The 23,797-nt window shown below is 37.0% G+C and overlaps 1 protein-coding gene across 1 annotated transcript in view; it reads right to left on the bottom strand.

Annotated features, from left to right (window-relative positions):
• The window catches only part of LOC121735454 (dual 3',5'-cyclic-AMP and -GMP phosphodiesterase 11-like), a 248,934-nt gene that overhangs the window by 193,487 nt on the left and 31,650 nt on the right, over window positions 1–23,797 (bottom strand). The window contains exon 2 of the mRNA XM_042126285.1: window positions 5,434–5,511. The gene's annotated coding sequence lies outside the window, so the exon portion shown is untranslated. The remainder of the gene's footprint in view (window positions 1–5,433; window positions 5,512–23,797) is intronic.

The raw sequence follows: 23,797 nt of genomic DNA, 5'->3' as shown, positions 1-23,797 counted from the left end.
ATTTAGCTGTATAGTTTCATTATACATCTGGGGGCACGGGAGTGCCCCCGCCAAGATGAGCCATATTTTATTCGAGATAAAGCTTTCTTAAATGGTTAGGCCCTTTTTGAGATTTTTGCTAGATCTTAGTTCCCACAGACTGTGGGAACTAAGTGTGGGCCACATAACACATTGGATCCTTGCGAGCGGAAGCAGATTTTGCGATATCTTTCTTAATCAAACGAAAACATAAGGACTCAATTATTATATCCTGAACCACACTTCGCTTGCACAAAAGTATATATTAAATCTATATAAAAGTCAAAAGAAAATCCAACCGACCCATCCATGCCAAAGGTTGAGTTTCCATCGCAGCGTCTTTATTGAGCTATATTTAAAAAAGTTCTCGTAAATAGAGTTCGTTGATATTTTCCGTTAGCAGTTAGCTTGTATAGGAGACAAACAAGTCCAAAGCAATTAGCAGTATTTGCGAGCTCCTGACGGGTTGATAGACAACACAAACAACGAAAATAATTGATCGCCCAGCGGCCAGCCGAATGTCACGCGACAGTGTTTGTTTGGCGCAGACGAGCCACCGAGGACGACCGCGCTGGAATGGCAACCTTTACGCAGCGATCATACATGTGCTGTCTGTCATGTGACTTTTCCAGTACCCCAGACATAGACAAGCAGACCTTGTGGTTTTTTTATAACATTAGGGGACAAACGAGCAAATGGATGACGAGTGAACGAGTCACCTGATGGAAAGCAACTACCGTCGCCCAGTGACACTCGCATTGTCAGAAGAGTTGCAGGTGCGTTGCCGACCTTCTAAGAGGGAAAACGCTCTTTTATTGAAGGTTTGCAGGTCGTACTGGTCCGAAAATACTACTGCCGACAGTTCGTTCCAGAGTTTTACGGTGCGTGTGTTAACTACGAATGACAAAAGTGCCAATATTTTAATAATAAACATATTATATGACTTGGCTTTACACCTACAGGCTACGAACTTAATTTAGATTCAATATTTAAAAAATCTATATTCCATAATATTTTGGAATATTATACTTTAGTATTGATTATTTTAAATTTATCTTATAACATTTTTTATTAACACATTTACATAATTTTAGTTTAAAACAATTTAATTTTTTCGTATTTATCTGTAATTTTTTATTTTTCAATGTAAATGGCATTAACATATTTTGGTGCCAGATGTGAGATGGCTGAACAACAGGTGCTGGTATAGCCGGTATGGATTCAGAACGGTTTTGGCGACTCTATGTATCATATCACGGAACTTGATTCAAAGGCAGATGGCCTTTGTAATTTGGTAGGGTTCCGTTAAGTCCAGAAATATTTGATCGAAGATTAAGTCAATATTAGTCGTGAATCTTTATCTGTCAGTTGGGCCTAAAGAATCATGGCCAAATTTGTATAGGAGCTGGACTCGACTTTTATTTTTGATGTCCCAAAATAAACCATAGTTAGATTTGGTTGTTCTTATGCTCTAAACATAATTCCGTTTGAGAATAATTATGTCTAAATACCCACGATTTTTTTATAATAATTAATAACGTTTACAATTATTTTGAGGTTAGACTTAAGAACTACCTTTTTCCCGACTGCAGTGTGGCCTACAAGTGTATATTCGGCGATCTCGTTTCTAATAATTTAAATTTTACTAGAGTATTACCCAAATAATAGAACGAATGCGAATGATCGCCGGCTGTCAGAACATAACAAAACTAAAATATATTGATCTTATTTTGTGGCTTTTTATAGACACATTTCTAATGATTTTCGATGCCTTAAAATATTAGGGAATTTTTGCTACTAATGGCATATCGGGACGCCACCGCCCACCTGGTACGATTTGGCCATTGTTCTTTGACGTACGGCGACCAATGACAATAATATTATTTAGGTTCATCTACCAATGAATCGATATCTCTTCTTGTGCATTATATCATTCAGCCACTACCGCTGCTGCTCGCGCTGCCGGAAATATTGCCCTGAATAATTCTGCGGCAGTAACGATGCGAGTCAGTGTTTACACTCAGCCCTCTACTCCCTTGCCGCGTCGGGCAGCGACAGCGGCATGACGGGTGGCAGCGCGAGTGACTATTTACACCAGTTTTTCACAAACTTATTTTGTCTACTGCCCACTTTGAGAACAAATTATGCGCATGCATTTTAAATTGAAACAATGGGGTTCAATTTAAAATGCATCCGGCTGAAATCACTCCCCCAAGCCTCTACACAACGCCTCCCCTGTTTTTCTGGGTCCCACACGGCCCCGCCATTAGCGCCCACAAGGGGGCGTTATCGCCCACTTTGGGAAAGGCTGATTTACACTCTCGCTCTTCCCTGCCCAACAGGGCTGAATATAAACGCATATAATATAGTAATAGGCATTACGTTTGCGACGAATGTTGGTTTGACAGTTGTGGCGACAAACGCGGCCCTCCAGTAGTTCGTCTGCGCAAGTTATGATATCGCGTGTGCAATAAAACAATATTTGACCGTTATGAGTTGTTTTGTCGTTTATTATTATTGTTTACAAGTGCATGCACGCGACTCATTCATTTTAAACGTGTTTATTTACGGTATTTGGAAAGGTAAACATTTACGCGACTAATTAATTAAACAATAATACTGACTTTGAATGTGACCGTTGAGTAAAATAACGAAAATAGCCCTCAGATTCTACTACATAATATTTTGTTAACGTAACGATTTCATGAGAATACTTTTTTTTAGCTAGACAGAAAACGGACTGGGTCTAACAAGGAACGAAACTGCACTAGTTTACCATAAGAATACATCTTTCACAAAAAGTAAAACCCTTTTTTAGGGTTCCGTACCCAAAGGGTGAAAACGGGACCCGATTCATGAGACTTCGATGTCTGTCTGTCCGTCTGTCTGTCTCCAGGCTGTATCTCAAGAACCGCTATAGCTAGAGTTCTGAAATTTTCACAGATCGTGTATATCTGTTGCCGCTATAACAACAAATACTAAAAACAAAATAAAATTAATATTTAAAGGGGGCTCCTATACAACAAACGTGATTTTTTGGCCTTTTTTGCTCAATATCAACAATGGCAAGAACTGCAGAAAGAGGCACTTGAATTTTTTACACATTTTTGTGTGATATGTGTACTTTATCTATAATATAAAAATAAGTCGCTGAATGTGTTGCTAAGCGCAAAACTCGAGAACGGCTGAACGGATTGGGTTAAATTTTAGTCTTAAAATATTCGTAGAAGTCCAGGGAAGGTTTTTAAGTGACACGAAGTTCACCGGGACAGCTAGTTATTAATATTAAACTAAAGGCCCTAGTTGTTTATTATTAATTTATTATCTTTAAAATATAACTAACAAAGCAATTTTAATATAATGATTAATGAGTAATGAATAAACATAAAATTAGATAAGTAAACTTTGTTTTGACTTCGATAATATTTTTTGGTAAAGAAAATAATGAATAAGTATATAAATCAAGTTTTTCGTCGTGGATACAATGAAAACTCAATAGTTCAACGACCCTCAATAACCGTTAAAGTAGTAAAATCTGTAGTTCTCCGAACAGTTTGAATAAAATAAACATAATTCTTTACTTCGGGAAAATCCCACCCAGCGCTTTCAGCGAACGCTTTAAAGGAAAGTTTGTTCAGAACATTTGTATTATTCTTTATCTTTTAGACAAGTAGTTTTGGAAAAGTATAAACCTGGGTTGCACCAACTAACTTTAACTATAACTGTAACTTTAACTACAATGCACTATATCAAATCTTTGGTTATAGTTAAAAATGGACGCGGACGCCATCAAGACGCCATATTTAACCATAACCATAGACCTCGACAAGGTTTTAAATGCACGTGGCGAAAAAAGGAACTAACGCTGTCATCATACAAAAACGCCATTTTTGACAATTCTCCTTTACCAGCAGCGCCCCCGCCCAAGTTCATATATGTATATCCTTGTTGGACCACCTGTCATCTGTCAATTTCTCCGGTCAAAGTTAAAGTTAAATTTAGCCTTAACTATGACCATAACTTTAACCTTAACTTTAACCACGCCTCTGGTGCAACCCAACCTAAGACATTTGTTTAAAAGGAAAATAGACGTAAATAGAATAAACTTATATTTAAACACCAAGCTTATTTAAGAAGGCAGCAAAGGCTCAGCGACAGTCCGACAGACCAGCACCTGAAGTAAGCGATAAGTCCAAAGTTTAAACCATGAGACGTAGAAAAGAACTTACTACAGAAGCATTTGGCTCCAGCTACTGTCTGAAACACATAACTGGAGCAACGAAAATGGTAGGGTAGGACAATAAAGTTAATATACCTAGCGGAATAGAGAAACAAAGGCCTGATCAAGAGAGATGTCACTATCAGTAATACTGCGTGGTAAAAAGAGACGTGTGATACATGACAGCAGCACTCTTTTTGACGTCCAGTCGGCACGTGCCGCACGTTGTCAATTTAATCTTATAGAAATCATGTTCAACATGCTTGTGTAAGTGTATACGTACACAAATGAAACCATTTTTGGTTTCGTTTGACAGCTCAAGATTGTTGCTCTATTCCACTAGGTATATTAACTTTATGGGTAGGAGTTAGGACCGATCTGAGCGTTTTTAATATCCACAAAAGCTTACGTAAAATCCATATCCATACTTCCATTATGAATGCGAAAGTGTGTCTGTCTGTCTGTTACCTCGTCACGCCTCAGCCGCTAAACCGATTTAGCTGAAATTTGGTATGGAGATACTTGGAGTCCCGGGAAAGGACATAGGATAGTTTTATATCCCGAAAAAATGTACGGTTTCCGCGCGATAAACTATGTAGGTAATATTGGCGCAACGGAGTTGCGGGCGTCATCTAGTTAATATTATAAATGCGAAAGTGTGTCAGTCTGTATGTCTGTTACCTCTTCACGATCAAACCGCAGAACCGATTTTGCTGTTTAGCAAGGAGATCCCGGGAAAGGACATAGGATAGTTTTTATCCCGAAAAAATGTACGGTTCCAACGCGATAAACGAATTTAGGCGCAACGGAGTTGCGGACGTCATGTAGTATTATATATAGTTATTATATCCTTGGCATTATTGTATAGCCTTCGCGAGAGATAGATATAGAGAGAGAGAGAGATCTGATCTACGTCCCATTTTACAGTTTAAGCCAATGATATTCTATGTTACTAACGTAACTAGATTGGAAGTTTACGGTAGCAACGCGTTGCCACTTAGAAGATGCCTGCAGGCATATCTCACATACATAATGACATAACGAATATATGACTTGACATTGTCTTTTGAACAAAAAAGTGGTAACGCATTTCTGAGAATATTTTGTAAGACATTGCTACTCTAGTATTTTAGAAACTCATTGGTTTAAGCTATAATTTCAAATCCACCTTGAACCTTGTACTTTCATCTATTTACCTGGTTTTCTGCGCACCCGCCACTGCACCGGCGGCGCCGGGCTGCCCGGCCCCGACGAGGCCAGCTTGGAGCCGTCACCTGAAAAAAAAAAAGAATTACAATATAAAAAACCGACAAGTGCTAGTCGGACATGAAGGGTTCCGTGCCGTCATAGAGCAAAAACAGCTGGCAAATAGAATAAATTAATTCAAAAATCAAAAAACCCGACTGCAAAACAATTTTAACTAAAAAGACCGAAACAAGACATAATAAAACATGGATTAGACGCCTCCGGTCTTGTTTCGGTCATTTTAGTTAAAATTGTTTTGCAGTCGGGTTTTTTGATTTTTGAATTAAATAATTTATTCCGGGGGTAAAAACGGGACCCTTATTATTATATTAATAAGTTTTTACCCTTCGGGTACGGAACCCTAAAACGCACAGAACCAAACGATTTTTAAAAGCTATTGCATAGCTTTCATCGCGGGCTTTGAGCGCGGCGACCAAATCAAGAAATTAAAAGAGGAAAAATTAAAGGAGACAACTTATAATAACAATAATTTTATTAGTTTAATAATTAAAAGGTTATTAATTCATAATTATTATTTGGAATGCAGTACAGAGCGACATCTCTTCGAAAGCCTTGGAAACACATAGAAAGGTCGTCTTCATGGAAACAATGGCTGGAAGTGATTTATGGCTTTTCCGCTAGATGGCGCTATAACTGTGAATATGGAAAATCCACAAACACCGAACTTGATAAAGTTAAAACTTTTTACTTGACGAAAGCCCAGATGAAATATAATGTGACATGTTTATTTTAAACAGAAAAGTCTAATTCAGGAGTTCTTATCTTTAAATCCAAGAAATTACTAATACCTAAAATGAGTTTTAAGATTTATTTTAAGAGTTAGGGGTTTTACTAGATTGTTATCTACTATCTAGTAACTAACTATACTGCAGACTACGTTATAAGTACTTTAGAGTTTAGACTATTCTATTCATAAATTATTAGACGTTTGCTGTAATATCTGTAACGTGTCTGTAACCAAATAATCATCATCATCATAATATTAATACACGAACGAAAAACTTTGTACTTAACACTTTTTACGAAAATTTGGGAAACGTAGGTGCATGAAATTTTGCACAGTTATAGTTTATATGGTGAAGGAGTGCATCGATTATCGAACTAATATTATTTTGAAATTATGCTTTTATTATACATTTTTTTAACAAATAAAACATTACACACACTACAACACACACACACATGAGAAATGACAGATTTTTGAGTGACAAGCCTATACTTACATACGAATTATACTTTTTGACAACAAGTTGACAAATTGTAAATGGATTATAGTTTTTTTATTGAATCTAAGATACTTATAGACAATGCTTACACGGCCAGTCTGAGATCAGCTAAGTCCCAGAAGACAAGAGTTAAAAAAAATGATAAAGTCAATTTTTTTTTTAAATATAGGTAGTAGTCCTAATGTCGTAGAAACTAAGGTCGAATTTCGACCATCGGGCGATCTCTAGTTCTTATGATTAGCTACGAATAACGTTTTTGGAGGTTAAAAAGTAAAAACATAGTTTAATATACGCACGGAGGTCACATGCTTTCTGCGTCACAAATTAGTGCCTACATCGCTTGTAAATATTGTGTGAGTAAATAGTATTGTAAACACAATATATTGACAATAAGAATTTGCCTTTTATAGTGTGAAGAGTTGTGCAAACAATAAACTCACATGATTTTGCCACAAATTAACTTAAGATATGAGTTATTTAAGAATTATTAAGCTACTTTACTTTTTTATAGAATAATTATAATTTATACTAATTACTTAACAGTACGGAAGCCCTAGAACATTTTTTTTTGTGATTAAGTACTAACAAGCTAATTTTTTGTGAGTAGCTATATTTTGATAAGACGAACAAGTAACAACATTTTTATTTTCGAAAAATCTCGAAAATGGTAGCTAACAGAGATAGAAAGGATTTCATACTTTGACTTGATGGTCCTAAAATATGGATTGTTTTATTTGTAGGACAAGGTTACTCTTAAATTATATAACTATTAACGTTAGGGTTTCGTTCTAGGGTTCTGTAATCAACAAAACTTGGTTGATTACCTACTGTACCCTTAAACGTATTTATTTTTTTTAAGTATTAAACTCATTTATTTATTTTATAAATTAGATTAGTTAAAAATGTCGCTGGGCAAAGTAATTACTTACTATTTTATTTTTAACCGACTTCCAAAAAGGAGGAGGTTATATGTTCGGCTGTGGAGATTTTTTTTTTGTATATGTATATGTAATATGTTACTATAGAACAGTGTCTGAACAAATGTGCCTTTCAGAAGTGTATGTATGTATGTTTATATGTTTGTGTTCGCATATCTTCGGAACTACAAGTCCGATTTGAGTAATTCTTTTTTGTTGTACTTAGTATTGTTCAACTTAGGAAATACTGCAAGTTTCATCAAAATCGGTTCAGTAGTTTTTGAAATAACGTAATTTTAATTCTCAATTACGTACATTCTGTTTTTCACCTCCTTGTTGAATGTTTATCCTATAATGTTGAAAAAAGCTATTGTAAATTACCTACCGATCTAAAAGAATGTTTAAACGATGAAAATGGATGTATTATAACTCTTAAATTTTTGAAAATGATAAATTTATACAAATGTATTTAAGTCTTCTGTAATGTATTCTTTGTTGTGGTCGCTAATGACCCTGATGTTAAAGCGACCTTAAATAAATAAATAAATAAATAATATTGAAGTCGGTTTTATCTTTTCAAAATACTATTACTAGTGTTTTTATACCTAGTATTTAGTTCTAATGTATGTTATACCTATTACGTAAAACATTGAGTGTAGGAGGAGAGCAGCTGTTGATTAAACTGTTATAGGACATAGTGGGCGGGCGGCAAATATATGAAAGGAATTGTGTAAAGACGACTTGATTGTGGCTTATAGTTCCATTATAGTTAACCGATTTAACTGAAAAAAAAACTCTTGACACGCAACATTTTTTTTTTGTTTTAAACCTCCTGTCCTAGCTAACGGAATCCCGATGAAGCTCGCAACCTGCCTCTTGTTGCGCCAAAATTCAGAGATGCCTTTTGAGGCGATAAAAACTATCTTCAGTTTTCATTTTCGGAACTCGTTGTTCGTCGAGGATACAACAGCGGCTAGAGAAATGAAAAAAAAGCACGTGTAATATCTATAGCTGTCTCCCTTACCTCAAGCCTATACCGCAGAACGCGATAGAGACAACTGCAGAAAATCCAGAAAATCAACGATTCGTTGTCCCCTGATTCCTTCTCCAAAACTTAACCGATTTAAGTACTTTTTTCATTAAAGATTAAAAAAAGGCTTGAGCTGTGTTCCTATGTTTTGCTTTTTTTGTATAATCTAGCCAAATCTGTTTTCTGGACGTTTGAACACAGTGGAAAATCTGGCCATTTTTTTGGGTTTTTGAACGTTCATATCTTATTTAATAATTAAATTATGAAAAAAAAGAAAACATAGGGACATTGTATTAGTGGCCGTAGATATTCAGGAAAAAAATTATAACTCTACTAGCATTATCCAGGGAGGAAACAGGGGACAACGTTTGTATGGAAAAAATGGCGGTGTGGAATCCTCTTAAGCGTAGAGAGATAAAAGAATTAACAGACAAACAGACAGATACTACTTTTTATATTCATAAGTTTTTTTCTAAACAATGACTACGAGCTGTATCTCAAAACTTGATTGAACCCAATCCCTATTCAAATAGAAGTGCTACCTTTCGCCGAACCAGGAGTACTACTAATATACGGGTGTAACAAAAACAAGTGATAATACTTTAGGGTGTGTACATGTTCCTTGTAGAGAGTTCACTGTGAAAGTAGCAGCGCTGAAAGACCAAAATTTTTTTTCACTTTTGTATGGGGAAACTCGTGACGCTCGGGCCCTTGCCCATACAAAAGTGAAAAAAAAATGTTCGTCTTTCAGAGCTGCTACTTTCACAGTGAACTCTCTACAAGGAACATGTACACACCCTAAAGTATTATCACTAGTATTTGTTACACACTGTATATTCTGTGCCAGGAGCCAGGGGCGGCTTCTATTTAAAGAATAATAAGAAAACCCCGCGTTCCACTTGACGTTATAATCGATCAAAACGCTCAAAATAGAATTTTGAGCGTTTTGATCGTATTTAACGTCAAGTGTAACGCGGGTTAGGGAGCACCCAAAACCCTAGAAAGGTCAGCGCTGAAAGCTTGTCGCCTCCATTTTGTTTGACAAATGGGATTATTTCTGGTAACTTCCGAGGCGTGGCCATATTGGTAAGCGGGAGTTCTGAAATAAAACCCAGCATATTATCATTGCTGAAAGAAATATTTGTTGGAGACAAGCATTACCTATAATTGTTCGTTCGTTTTTCATTCATTTTCATGTCAAATGTTTATCTGTGTCTTCTGAATTTTTTACAGATTTTGTACTTCTGTTGCCGCTTTAACAATAAATACTAAAAACGAAATAAAATAAACATTTCAGGGGGGCTCCCATTCATCACACAAAAAACAATATTTGGCCTATTCTTGCTCTACAACGGTACGGAACCCTTCGTGCGCAAGTCCGACTCACACTTGGCCGATTATTTAATTTTATTTATTTATTGATGTGCTAATAGGGTTGCCATCACCCAAATTGCCTTGGCCGGTCAGGCACGATAAAATTCCCGGACATTTGGCCGAAATGTGGTTATTTCCCCGGACACCTCTTAAAAAGTATAAATTACATTTTACAATTACGTTTTGCTAATTTTTGCTAAAACATCTTCCTTTTCCAATTACAAGAATTTGTTAAAATCTGATCCTTGAAATCGTACTTTTTGATTAAAAAAGAAGCCGCGTGTATGCTTAGCAAGGTTTTATCTTTCGTTTGTTGTTGCATGACTAAAAAGTTGGATTTCTTTCGACAAAAGTGTCCGGATTTCACCCGGACACTTTTTAAAAACCCGGCCGGACGGTCCCCGGACGCCCTTCAAACTAGGACAAATCCGGGGAAACCCAGACGGATGGTAGCCCTATGTGCTAATGATGTTTGAAATCCGACGGCATATTGTACTGCTGTGCCCCGGTGACTGGTGAGACAAGTGTGACGTATTAGTAGTAGCTATAACATGTCAAATTAATTGCAAAACTGTCATCCCAATAGAGTAATATACGTCAATGTACTGGCCAGTAAAATTTCGAAACGAACACAATATGGCGTCGGTTCATGACGTCATGAGTATTAACTAGTATGATAAACTGACTTCAATTTCGGAACTCAGTCTATGTTGCTAGAGTTTGGCTAGCGAAAGATGAGACTGGAAAAGGCGGCAAATTAAAAAAATCGACGTATATCAACCCTGTCTATAGCCGGAATCATAGTTTTGATCTACGAACTACGAATAATAAGGTTCCTTAGTTTTTATTATTCGTAGATCGTAGATCAAAACTATAATTCGGGCATAGACAGGGTTGCTATACGTCGATTTTTTTAATTTGCTGCCTTTTTCCAGTCTCATCTTTCGCTTACCAGGCTCTAAGTTTAAATCAATAGACAATCTATCACCGACATAAGCCCATCTTGATGGACTTTGAAGCTCATAAGCTTAGTGATTTAGGAGACTGGAGACCTTCTTTCGGCAAAATTGTGGCTATTTTTTAAAGCTCCTCTCCTCAGGCATTATCAAATGGCAGGCCTACATACTTTATTCAGTAGCATTATGTCAAGTGTCAACATAATCCTACTATTTTACATTATCCGAATGAATAAAGGATGATTTCGTATCTTGCGAGAAGCGATACGTGGGAGAGCCATGTTTCGGCACGAATGGGCCGGCTCGACCAGAGAAATACCACGTTCTCACAGAAAACCGGCTTGAAACAGCGCTTGCGCTGTGTTTCGCCGAGTGAGTGAGTTTACTGGAGGCCCAATCCCCTACCCTATTCCCTTCTCTTCCCTACCCTCCCTTATTACCATATTCCCTCTTAAAAGGCCCTCAACGCACCTGCAGCTCTTCTGATGCTGCGAGTGTCCATGGTTGCTTTCCATCAGGTGACCCGTTTGCTCGTTTGCCCCCTTTTTTCATAAAAAAGCGAGCAAGTAGCAACAGGCATTTGACAGTAAATATTGCACAAAGTAACAAAACTGCTACAAGTTTTTAGCAGACATCAGTGCAATATCTGCTGTCAAAAGTTGCTGTCCTGTTGCAAGTAACCTGTTGTATGATATGTCCTGCTGAATTGCTGATCTGGCTGATTTGACGTAACCTTACCGAATAACGAAGGTCCACTGCCTTGAATAAATTTCTTTGATAGAAATGTAATCTAATTTTTATTGATAACATTGTTTACTTAATTTAACCAACATTCCTAAGCCTTCCATCACTCGTTGTCTATGGACACGAATGCAATTAAGATGTTTATCGTGGGCTCAGTTGTTTTCTCCAGTAATTGCTTTGTTTAAATAGATTACTGGAGAATTTCCCGGACCAATTTGGGATAATTCGCCCAACGACGTTTGGGGACAATTATATTTGACTGGAGTTGAAGATATTTTTGGGTTTAATTAAAGGGTAAAGGCCATTAGAGAGAGTTATCAGGTGAAAACTGAAAACAAAAAGGATGTAAGCCAAAAGCTTTAGTCAATTTGCCTGTTGAAGTTGAAAATCCAAAATGTATGAGGATTTTTCATGGTAATTTATACAGGGTGTCACAAAACTAAGTGATAATATTTTACGTGTGTGAGTAACGTGTATAGAGTTCGCTGTAAAAGTAGCAGCGCTGAAAGACCGATTTTTTTCACTTTTGTATGGGTAAAGTCGTGATGCCGCGCTGGGGCACTTGCCCATACAAAAGTGAAAAAATTTTTTGGTTTTTCACGCTGCTTCTTTCACAGTGAATTCTCTACAAGGAACACGTACACACCCTAAAGTATTATCACTTAGTATTATTACACACTGTATAATTAGTAATCACTAGCTGTCCCAGCAAATGTTGTTTTGCCGTATTTAAAGAATTTCGTGTTTTATGTCGAATCCCATTTTCTTTTCTTAAAAACTAAAAGCTTAGAATCACTTACTTAGTGCATAAATTTTTGTGTTCCTTGCTATATAAATTCGCAAGAAACTTAATTATTAATTTCCACTTAAACAATACATAATTTTAAAAAGGTCATATTTTTAAGTACCTTTTAAGTAATAACTTCCAAGGGGTGCAAATTTTAGTTTTCTTTCTTTGCCGGCGCCCATGGCTATAATGTGTTACAATTAAAGTTTTTTAAAGCAGCAATTATTATTCTCTACAATTATTCTTGAAGAAATAGTATTGGTGATATTATGTGGTGGAATGTGGATACTATGGTTATTTAAAAATGCTAGATTTCAAACAACAAGAACGGATAGGAAAATAAATTCCCTACGTCAGGGGCTCCCAAACTGTGCGCCGCGGCGCCTTGGTGCGCCGCCGTGGAAAGGCAAGAAGGGCGCGGCGCGGCCGTGAGTCGATCCTCCATCATTAACCGAAGTCCGAAACCACTTAAATTATAAAACAAAATCATAATAATATTAGACAAAGCAGGCAGATGTATAAATATTTATTATTAATTACCTGCTTAACCTGACTGTAATCATTTAAGGTGTTTATTTATAAATCTTTTTGTAATAGCTAGGCAGAGTAGGGCGCCGTGACAAAATATTGTGACGTGTTATAATGCGCCGCAGGCTGAAAAAGATTGGGAGCCCCTGCCCTACGTTTTGAAAGATGCCTGGAGGAACCGACACACACGTCACACACGAATCAGGATCACAATACCTCTCTATTTTAATAATGAAGGTGTTTGAAATTCTATTTGCCACCAGGTGCCGCTATGTAACCTTAGGGTCTAATAGGCATTATATTATCGTGACATAGGTATTATGACAGCGGTTTGACACGATAGACCCTACACATGCATGTATGTAAACCGCTATGTAGCATGCATGTGACCCTACATGCATACCAGGTGCCGCTCCATAGCGGCACCTGGTGGCAAATAGAATTTTAAGAAGTAGGTACTGGGTTTTATAAATACCTTTTTTAATAATTATGAAAAAGATGAACTGGAACGGATATGACTGAGTGACAACGCCAAGCTTCATATCACACGTACCCTCCCATGTCACATGTTGAACAAATACGGAAGCAGGGTTAATGAAAGCTAAAATTTCCACGACGAAAATAGGACAGGCTGTTGTTTTCGCGAGCCTGCAATGTAGATACCATGTCAACATGTCGGAAGATCGGATGTGAATGAGAAAATAAAGACGGTGCTAATAATTGATACATCGGTTTTTAACCGACTTCGATAAAAGAAGGTTATCAATTCGACCCGTATGTTTAGTATTATTTTCAGAACTGCCCAGTTTTCGTATATAATCCATACTAATATTATAAATGCGATTGTCGGCCTGTCTGTCTATCCGTCTGTATGTCTGTCTGTCTGTTACCTCTTCACGCCCTAACCGCTGAACCGATTTTGCTGAAACTTGGCATGGAGATACTTTGAGTCCCGGGAAAGGACATAGGATACTTTCCCGGAAAATGTACGGTTCCTTAAATTCCCCACCTTAAAATGATATTTACGAAGAAGTTTATGAAACTACATAATATATAGAAATAATGATTTAACTACAATATTTTCGTAAAACAAAGTCTCAATGCGAATTTTGTTCATTTACTGTAGATTCCTGTATAATTTGTCCTCGAATATAAAATTGTAGAGAGTAACTTACGTAATAAATTTTTTATCGTTTTTCCGTTCGGTCCAAATGTTTCCGGATAATATCCGGGACGTTTTCTCTATTGAATTACGTGGAAAACCTATCTCATGTCTGAGGACTATTGAATCAATATTTCTAAACAACAATACCTAGACTGTATTACTTAAAATCTTTAAGGTGGGGGAACAAATTATAAGTAGATTTTTTTAAATTTCATTCGTCACTTGCTATAATATATTATATTTTTTAAATGCTAGATAACGCCCTGCGTGGGCGTTAACTAGCATTTAAAAAATATACTCTACTCACTACTCAGTTCCAACTTCCGAACTACAAAACTCTTTTATCGCGCAGAAACCATATTTTTTCCGGGACAGACATTTATAATAAAATATTAGTATGGATTTTAAGTACTAAAAATCGTACCAGTATAACGGACCTAGCTGACCTAAATACTAGCTGCGAATGGGTCTAATTGAAACGAGAAATTAACACTGTGCTAAAATTATGCATTGCTAACTATACGCTCAAATGACGAACAGAATATTCATAGCTTTACTAAATAATCTATACTAATATTATAGAAGGTCTTTCCCTCTGTCTACCTGGTAGCTTTTCACGGTAAAACCGCTGAACCGACTATGATGAAATGTAAACCGAATTCCTAATAAAGGCATGGAGCATTTTTCATCTCCAAAAATGGACGGTATCTGCGCGACAATCTACTTTGATTTTATGAGGAACCAAAAAAAAAGAGTCGATAATTGGCAATGACCACATCGTATGACCTACATAATTAGCATGCCTCTTTTGCCAAAGCATCTTGGTAGTTGTTGTAAGTTGTTACCCAAATTTTCAATTTTCCCCAAGACATTTATTACCCATTCAGCCGCGACAAACATCAAATAAGAAATAAAACTTTATAGACACCTCAAACTGTTAATACATGAAGACCTTGATCAGACATGCAATGTCGAATAAAAGGATAAACATAATATGCATGTGGGTTTTATTAGAATAACAACATGATCCAAAAGTCAAACTTTTAGATTTACCGCATAAAATGCGAGCATTCTGGTGCGACCAGCGACGATTTTGTATAGCAAGGAGCAACATAATAATAATTTGTCGCTTTTTTTCTCTTTCTTTCTTAGGGTTCCGTACCGAAAGGGTAAAAACGGGAACCTGTTACTAAGAGTTCGATGTCTGTCTCCAGTCTGGAGAATATCCCAAGAACCGCTATAGCTAGAATTTTTAAATGTGTTTTTCTGTTGCCGTTATCCATTTACCATCAAATACTAAAGTCAAAATAAGTACATAATATTTTAGGGAGTCTCCCATACCAAAAACCCTTTCTGGCTTATTTTTTTCTCTATAAGGGTACGGAATCGTTTTGATTTTTTATAATAGTACCTACCGGGTAGGGTTTACTACCCTAAAAGATAAATGAAGATAGAAAGCAAGGTGAAACAAAGCATACAGTATATTTTGTACATCAGGAACTTTTACAAGCAAAAGTTAAGTAATTTAGGGCGAAGCCAAACGAGCGTAAATCTTTTCATACAAATCATGACTCATAAAATTACGCTCGTGTGAATCAAACAGGACTTTTGTGTGAAACTGAATACAGCAGAATTTCTGCTAGCCGAAATTCTGCGACTCACAAGTCACAATTCTCACAAATTACGCTCGTTTGGCTTCATCCTTAGTCAGCTACCACAATGTAAATAACAAAAAGTAAACCATTCTCATACAAGACAACCGCATTTTAATCAAGCACACACACACATTAGAATGATTTCAGATTCAAGCATCAAATGCAAAATGTCGCTACGTTAAACTTGTCTATGCTGAGCGAGTTTGATTTCAAAGACAAAGCTGAGTTACTCAACTGTACGTTATACTGTGACTGTGCTCTCTCGAGATCTAGGTGTTTCTCAAGAGACATAGACAAAAGACTTCTGTCTTGTGATCCTGACACACTTTCCTCACTTCATCCGTCACTCGAGATGCGCCTTTGTCGCGTTTTCTAAAGAATTTAACTTTACAATATTAATAGGATTTACTGCAATGTTTTCACGCTAGAGGCAGCATAGACAGTAAACAAAAAGTTTTGTTGCGAGCAACATCTAGATATAGGTGTTATGCACTGACCTACAATATACAAGTGCGCTGGACTTATGATACCCTTTGAAATGACAGCTGTTTATTGTGTCTATTTGAAGCGGAATCAGCGCGCCCAATGCGGTGGAAGAGAACTAAATCTTACGTAACCATGGTGTACTGGACTGTACTGGACAAATGGCCGCTTAATCGTTCGATTGTGGATTCTTGGAAATCTATTGTTATTCTATTGTGTCTCGCTCACCGGTGAGCTTATGGGGTTTGATGGCTCGATATTGGTTGTACATCACTAGTATTAGTTCCAAGTATTCTCACTACGGCTATCAGCGCCAATATGACGACTTTCAAATGTCAAACTAACGTCAGATTTAGTTTTCTTCCACCGCATTGGGGGCGCTGATCAGTGTTGCCAGATGGTCTCGGCGACTTCCCCCTGAACGTATTTGATTTCTCCCCAGAAATACCGTATTTTGCCCCTATCTTGGTCGAAAACCCCCTAAATCTAGGGGGAAATCCCCTGATCTGGCAACACTGGCGTTGATTCCGCTTCAAATAGGCACAAAAAACAGCTGGGTATCTTAAGTCTAGCGTACAGCGTATAATGGAGATCAGTGGTGTTATGACTATCACAGAAATTAATTCATACGGTGGACCTATTTAACACAATAATTTAATTTGGTTAGTTTTTGAAAATAACAGCAACGGCAACTTACATTGACTTACCTAACCACTTACGTCTAAAGGGAAATACTGTCTATATAAAGCTGTGGTAGACGAGTAATAGTGTGCAGAAAACTGACTGGACCAAATTTCCTCCTTCGCAAAGTTCCGTAAGGACTAAGGAACAAAATCGATCAATCAATAGATCAGGATGTGATGCGGTTCCACGCGCGTGGCGTGAATCCCGCCTTTGTTCAAACTGTCACGCAGCCTGAATACTAAGTCGACCGAAATGTCACCAATCACCATTATATCGCGCGCCTTATTTAGCGGGTGTTCTGAAATATAACCCAATATACTTACTGGCGCTCTGTGCTCATGAGTCGTCATGAGTCATGACCACGGTGTGCTAGTGATGATACAAGTGTGACGAATCTTCTCTATAATATTATTATAAAAGTGAATCGCTGAATCTGTTGGTAAACGATAATCTCGAGAACATTAGCAAATTTGCTAATTCTTTTTTTTTGTGTCTTTTAACCCATCAATCAAGCCCCATGAGCTCACTGGTGAGGGAGATACAATAGATTTCCAAGAACCCACGATCGAAGGATTAATGTGTCACAAAGTAGGTCACAAAAGAAAATGTACTCTAAAACCCAATAGAATAGAATCATTCAACTTTACCGCTTCTGAGAATTTAAACTTCATATGAGACGGAACACCGTCCGCACCCGCTTGTTACTAATATTAGCAATAATGATATCCCAAAGTCATTAGCGTCAATGCGGCTAATACATATCGGAAGGAATCACCTGTATAGTGCCGATGACGTCATGAACACTGTCTAATACTAGGTTATTTTTCAGAACGCACACATAAGCTACGCGACAGGCAAACGAGATTCGAGGATTTTGGTTTTCTTTTTAGAATCACGTCACGCCCAGGTAGTAACTTGGGTTTAAGGGTATTTGCCTGCTTTAAGAAAAGCCATATTTAATACTAAGCATGGACCTAAAAGCGGACGTCGGTTTCAGTATTCATCATTCATCAGTTTCATTTTTATCTAGGGAAAATGTAAGGTTCCCCGCGCGATAAACGAATGTTGGTTTCGGGCGTAATATCTATTATTATATAGCGGAAGAGTTTGTTTCTTTGTATGCGTTAATCTCAAGAACTACTGCTCCGATTTTAAAAATTCTTTCAGTGTTAGATAGCCCATTTATCGAGGAAGGAACGAAGGAACGAAAAACTATAGGAACGAAGAAATATATAAAAATGTGGAAAAGACGGGGGAAATTATTCGAAATTGCTTGTTATCTTAAGAACTACTGGAGCAATTTTTTATGTTATTTGGCGCACATGAAGAATAGACCACGTGAAGTGACATAATATGCTATTTTTTGCGTAAAAATGTAAGGTAAAAGTAGTAAAAAAGGTATTTGTTCGTGCTACTTCAAGCTCAGCCTAGCTGGTTGAACTCTGAACACGGTTAAGTTTAGGTTAATAAAACGCTAACTAATAACGTAGGTCTGACATTTCTCTCATATTTTAAAAACCCATTCTGGCGTTGTGTCGCGTTACCTGAAACAATAAATTAAGCTGTATTAAAAATTACGCATCAAAATCAAACAAATTCTCAGACCCACTGAATATGCCTATAAAATTTGGTAAAAATCAGTAAAGCCGTTTCGGAGGAGTACGGTAACTAACATTGTGACACGGGAATTTATAAAATATCATATTTACAAGCTAAGGAATTTTGAGTATAAGCTGGTATAAGTAAAAATTCAAAGGTATATCTTGAAGGTGGCCTTTCTCCTGTAGGTCACTGGGTATGTACAGTTTACTGTAAGGTCACTTGGGTAAGACTTTACAGACATTCCAATTTCGGAATCTCACCTACTTTTGCATGTCACATTAAACATGCACAACATAGTAGATTATATCACGACGGAATGAATTGTCTCCAAAATTGTCTCCATGGGTGTCCAGTGATGACATTTCTAATGCTAATAGTACTCACTGTATACGGTTTTGCTCGATCGAGCAATTTACTCTAGTAAAACCCACGCGATAATTTTACTCCAAATCGAAGGAAATTAGACAATAATATTATATTTAATTCCATCGAGCCGGCTCGATGGGAGCCTTCGAGCTGTGAGTTTTGCGGTCCACACTGTGGTTTTTGCTCGATTTGGAGTAAAACTATCGAGTAAAACCGTATGTGAGTACTTAGCATAAAAATAATTTATGTATTGCTTGCTCTATAGCTCTAGAATGGCTGACATATTATAAGGAAAACTAAGGTACTGACTACTGAGGCTGCTAGCTTAAACTATGGTCATTTAGGGGAGAAATAGCCACGTAATATAGGCTGTATAGGTGTGTCCTGGTCGAGTGCTTCGTTAAACTGACCGCAAAATGGCAAAGCACTATGTTAGCGTGGTTTGCCGCACTAACTTTACAAATGCAGTTCAAATGCACTTTACTATAAATGGTTTTAAACTTTTAAGTGCTTGTGGGATTCACCTTTACGAAGATGTTTAAAGCTTTCGTAGACTGTTTCGCCACTTTCTGCTAAAGTGCCGAATAGGCTATTCACAACTTTTTTGACAGATGATCCATACTTGTTCTATCAAGTTAACTGGTGGATAGCCTATTCGTCACTTATCAGGAAGTTGTGAAACAAAGTGGTAGAAAAGTATTGGACATTATAAATTAGGATAAAGGCCATTTTCAAAGTGTGCTCCGCGGTCCGCGGACCCTCGGAGTTTCGCATAGGCCTTGTAGGTGTTGTAGGGGTAGATAGATAGATAGATAGATAACTCTTTATTGCTCACAAATTAGCACTATAACTATTGACTAACTTAACATATTTACAGTAAATGTGGGCAATGGCGGCCTTATAAGCGATCCCTTCCAGGCCAAGCCTGCGGCTATGTAGATATATTCATAATTAAATAAGCAGGGTAACACAAAAAGTCGACAGACAGTTAAAACAGCTAGCAAATGCTATAGAAAAACTTCATATCTAAAATATTTACATGCTACAGCTAGCGAGCGACTCTGTTCATAAGATGTGGTACTTTTATCCTGAAAAATAATTTTGGTGCAACAGAATAATTAAGAACATCATATTGTTGATATGTAAGGCTAATAGGCTTAGTTAACATAAGCTGCAATCAATGGTATTATGTGTAAATAATTATGGTTTCGTAGTGCGTAGCTAGAAGGCTAGTAATAAAACAGAATAAATATTATTTTTCTCTAGACATAATAAAGTGATAACATCAAGCCTACCATCCAATGTAGATCGGGTAGATAAGTCTGACGTTTTTCCTTCTTAAATCTTAGCTAAAGTCAAAGGTAAAGTATTCATACTCATATTTTTAAATGCAAAAATAGCTCGTCTGTGTGTCTGTCTGTCTGTCTCTCTGATACTTTTGATCCCGGAAAAATGTACCTACAGTTTCCACGCGGCAAACGACTTTTGGCGCAACGGAGTTGCGGGCGTCATCTACATTGTAATTTGTAACTAATAAGATAAAATTTATTAATTTTTCCTCTTTTATACAACGTACATTAATATCCACGTGATAAAATGTCATAATATTAGCCGTCAATTCCACATTTGATGACGTCAAAACTAGAAGTCGTAAACGGATAAGCCGGCATAATGGCTCGTACACATTGTTTACGGAAGTGCTAGCCAGTTCACACACAGAATATGATACCACAGTAAATTTCATACAGTAGACTCAATTATTATTGCTTAGAGACATTAAATAATAATAATAATAATCTTTATTTAAAACTTTTGGCATCTGTTACAATGTGTAGTTATAATATGACCTAGGAGTACAATACAGTTGTATATGAACTTACGAAGACAATAAATAACAGACTTTACACATATTGTATAACTTTGGCGCCTGCACTAGGCTGAGCCTGTCCTGCAGATCACCAATATATTTTCCTTCTTTTAGACATATAGTTTAGTTAAGATTTAAATTTAATTAACAGGTATAAGCCTCCGGTAAACTCACTCACTCGGCGAAACACAGCGCACGCGCTGTTTCACGCCGGACTTCTGTGAGAACGTGGTATTTCTCCGGTCGAGCCGGCCAATTTCGTGCCGAAGCATGGCTCTCCCACGTTTAAATGTTATGTTATGTTCTATTTTGGTAATTCGCTTCGATGCGTTTCGACTCTGCGCTAGTATAAATTGCCCCTAAGTTACATCTCACCGAGTGCGGCACACGTGGTGAGTCGGCCATGTCCTTGAAATCACACTTGCTCAACACAGAGTCAGGTTTTACGCGAAAAACTGCATTGTTTTTCTTCAAGTTAACTAGAATAAAGCTGCTGGGTGCGTGATCTCGGTTCGGTTTTAAATGAGGATGGACTAGTGTATATTGTGTATTTTTTATTTTATTAAAGAAGGCAGGTCGATATTGTGTATACTGTGATAACATAATAGTATTTAGTGTTACTTGCTTGTAAATGTACGGGAAAATAAGTAATATTGTAGTTTGAATTCTTCTTAAAGTCACGAACGCGTATAGGCACGTCGCACGAGGCGTTGTTTGTTAGTATAAAAGTAGCCCATGTAATTAGTTGAAGAACATAGAGCTATAGACATTGCGTCAGCTTTCAGAACATCAATATCTATACCAATATTAATGCGAAAAGTGTGTCTGTCTGTCTATCTGTGACCTCTTCACGCCTAAACCGCTGCTTTTGCTGAAATGCAGAGACTTTGAGTTCCAGGAAAGGTCTCTTCCGGGAAAAATGTACGGTTCGGGCGCGATAAACAACTGTTGGCGCAACGGAGTTGCGGACGTAATGTAGTCAGTAATATTCTCTTAGTTTACTAACTCTGAATCCTTTTCGCGTGCAAAATATACGCGACCTTGTTGATGTCAACGTGATCGATAGCAAGCAGACCCGCATTCGAGGTTTATGGCTTCCGAACGAAGTAGCCAGTACCCACTGAACGCTTCTTAAAGTTAACAAGCCCTCAATCTCTTCATCTCAAAAGTTAATAGTATCTTATCTCTATCTCTATCAACAGGCTTCCATTCCCTTTATCTCATAAGTTAACAGGCTCTTCTTCGCTCTATCTCTTAAATTAACAATCTATAATTCTCTCTATATCTTAAGTTAACAGGCTCTCTTTCTCTCTAAGTATATCTTAAGTTAACAGGCTTTATTATGTCTTAAGTTAACAGGCTCTCTTTTTCTGTATATCTTAAGTTAACAGGCTCTCTTTTTTTCTATGTCGTAAGTTAATAGGCTCTGTTTCTCTCTATCTCTTAAGTTAACAGGCTCTCTTTCTCTCTATCTCTGTTAACAGCCTCTTATTCTCACTAACTCTTATACTTTTTTCGCGGAAAAATTTACGGTTCTAGCTTGATAAACATATTTTGCCCCAACGGAGTCGCGAGCGTATTCATACCATTAATAAAGTATACATTAACAGCTCTATTATACAGTATATTAAATACGTTAAGTCGGTTGTAATTCCCAGACGGTTTTGTAATGTGTTCGGGAACAGTATGGCGTACGTGAGGAGACGGTTTATGGGTTTATAGTTGCGTGACTTCTCCCCATCGAAGGGTACTTAGTCAAGTCGTATTAGATAGTTTGGATGTTAGAAAAATGTACGGAATTTGACACTATTTAACTTGCTATCGAGCAATTCTTTGCACTTTTCCGTAAATTCTTGGATATTCCCGGACTGCCTCGTGTAATGGAATTTTAGGTAACGGTCCAACCATTATGCTTAATCTCTATTTGGCTCTAGTACGAATAAAACACTCGTAAATTGGAAAGTCCTTTTCAACTCGTTAGGTTGTACGCAAAATGAACAAAACCAACGTGTTTTTTCAATTTTCAAATCCACTGCGGCGGATTTACAATATAAATCATATCAGTAGACCACACTCACAAGCCTGATTTCAGATTTTTTACAGCGAGTTTACATTATTCCATAAGTACTGCGGACTTAAAATTGTCACATTTTGCAATTCGTCCAAATCAAGACAGAAAATGAATTGTCAAAACTGTATAACTGACGAATGTCAAATTAGTACAAATTTTGCGATTTAAAAAAAATGAATTTTAGCCCTGCTGAACGCACGACCAAAATATTTTTAATGTGTTGATTTCAATTAAAAGAACACGGCTAAGTTATTGCTACTGTATATACATTTGTATTGTGGCAAATTTTTTACATGCCGTCTTTTGAATTGCACAGATTGAGTTCATACTGAAGCCTTGTATAGTACACGGGCTCAAATGAAAATATGAGCTTGGTTTATTTTAGCTTGAATTCAGATTTTTTGCTGACGACGTAGAAAATGTTTAAAGAGAAAACTTCTTTAGCGGGCGATATATTTTTTACTAGCTGTTGCCCGCGACTTCGTCCGCGTGGACTTCAGTTTATAGCGCGCGATGTCAACAAAATTGGTGTCAAAAGCTTTTATAAAAAAACCCTGGTACCCCTTAAATCAATACAGCTGTGCAGTGTGCACACAATAAGTACTTCATTTTTTTATATTAAGCTTTATATTTTATGCCAAATTTTAAAGCTTATTTAGCCCCCCAATTACACAACTTTACCCATAAACTATTTATCATTGATAGGTTTAGCCCCAATTTCACCAACGTCTGTTAGTGTTAACAGCTTGTTAAAATATCCTGTCTTCTCTTTCATTCATATGAAAAACGAAACAGCTAACGTGATACTAATTCGAGCATTAACTTTAACAGTCGTTGGT

The sequence above is a fragment of the Aricia agestis genome, chromosome 17 (assembly GCF_905147365.1).
Source record: "Aricia agestis chromosome 17, ilAriAges1.1, whole genome shotgun sequence".
Lineage (NCBI taxonomy): Eukaryota > Metazoa > Arthropoda > Insecta > Lepidoptera > Lycaenidae > Aricia > Aricia agestis.
Note: the sequence above shows the minus strand (reverse complement) of the source record. Positions and strands in the feature narration are given on the sequence as shown.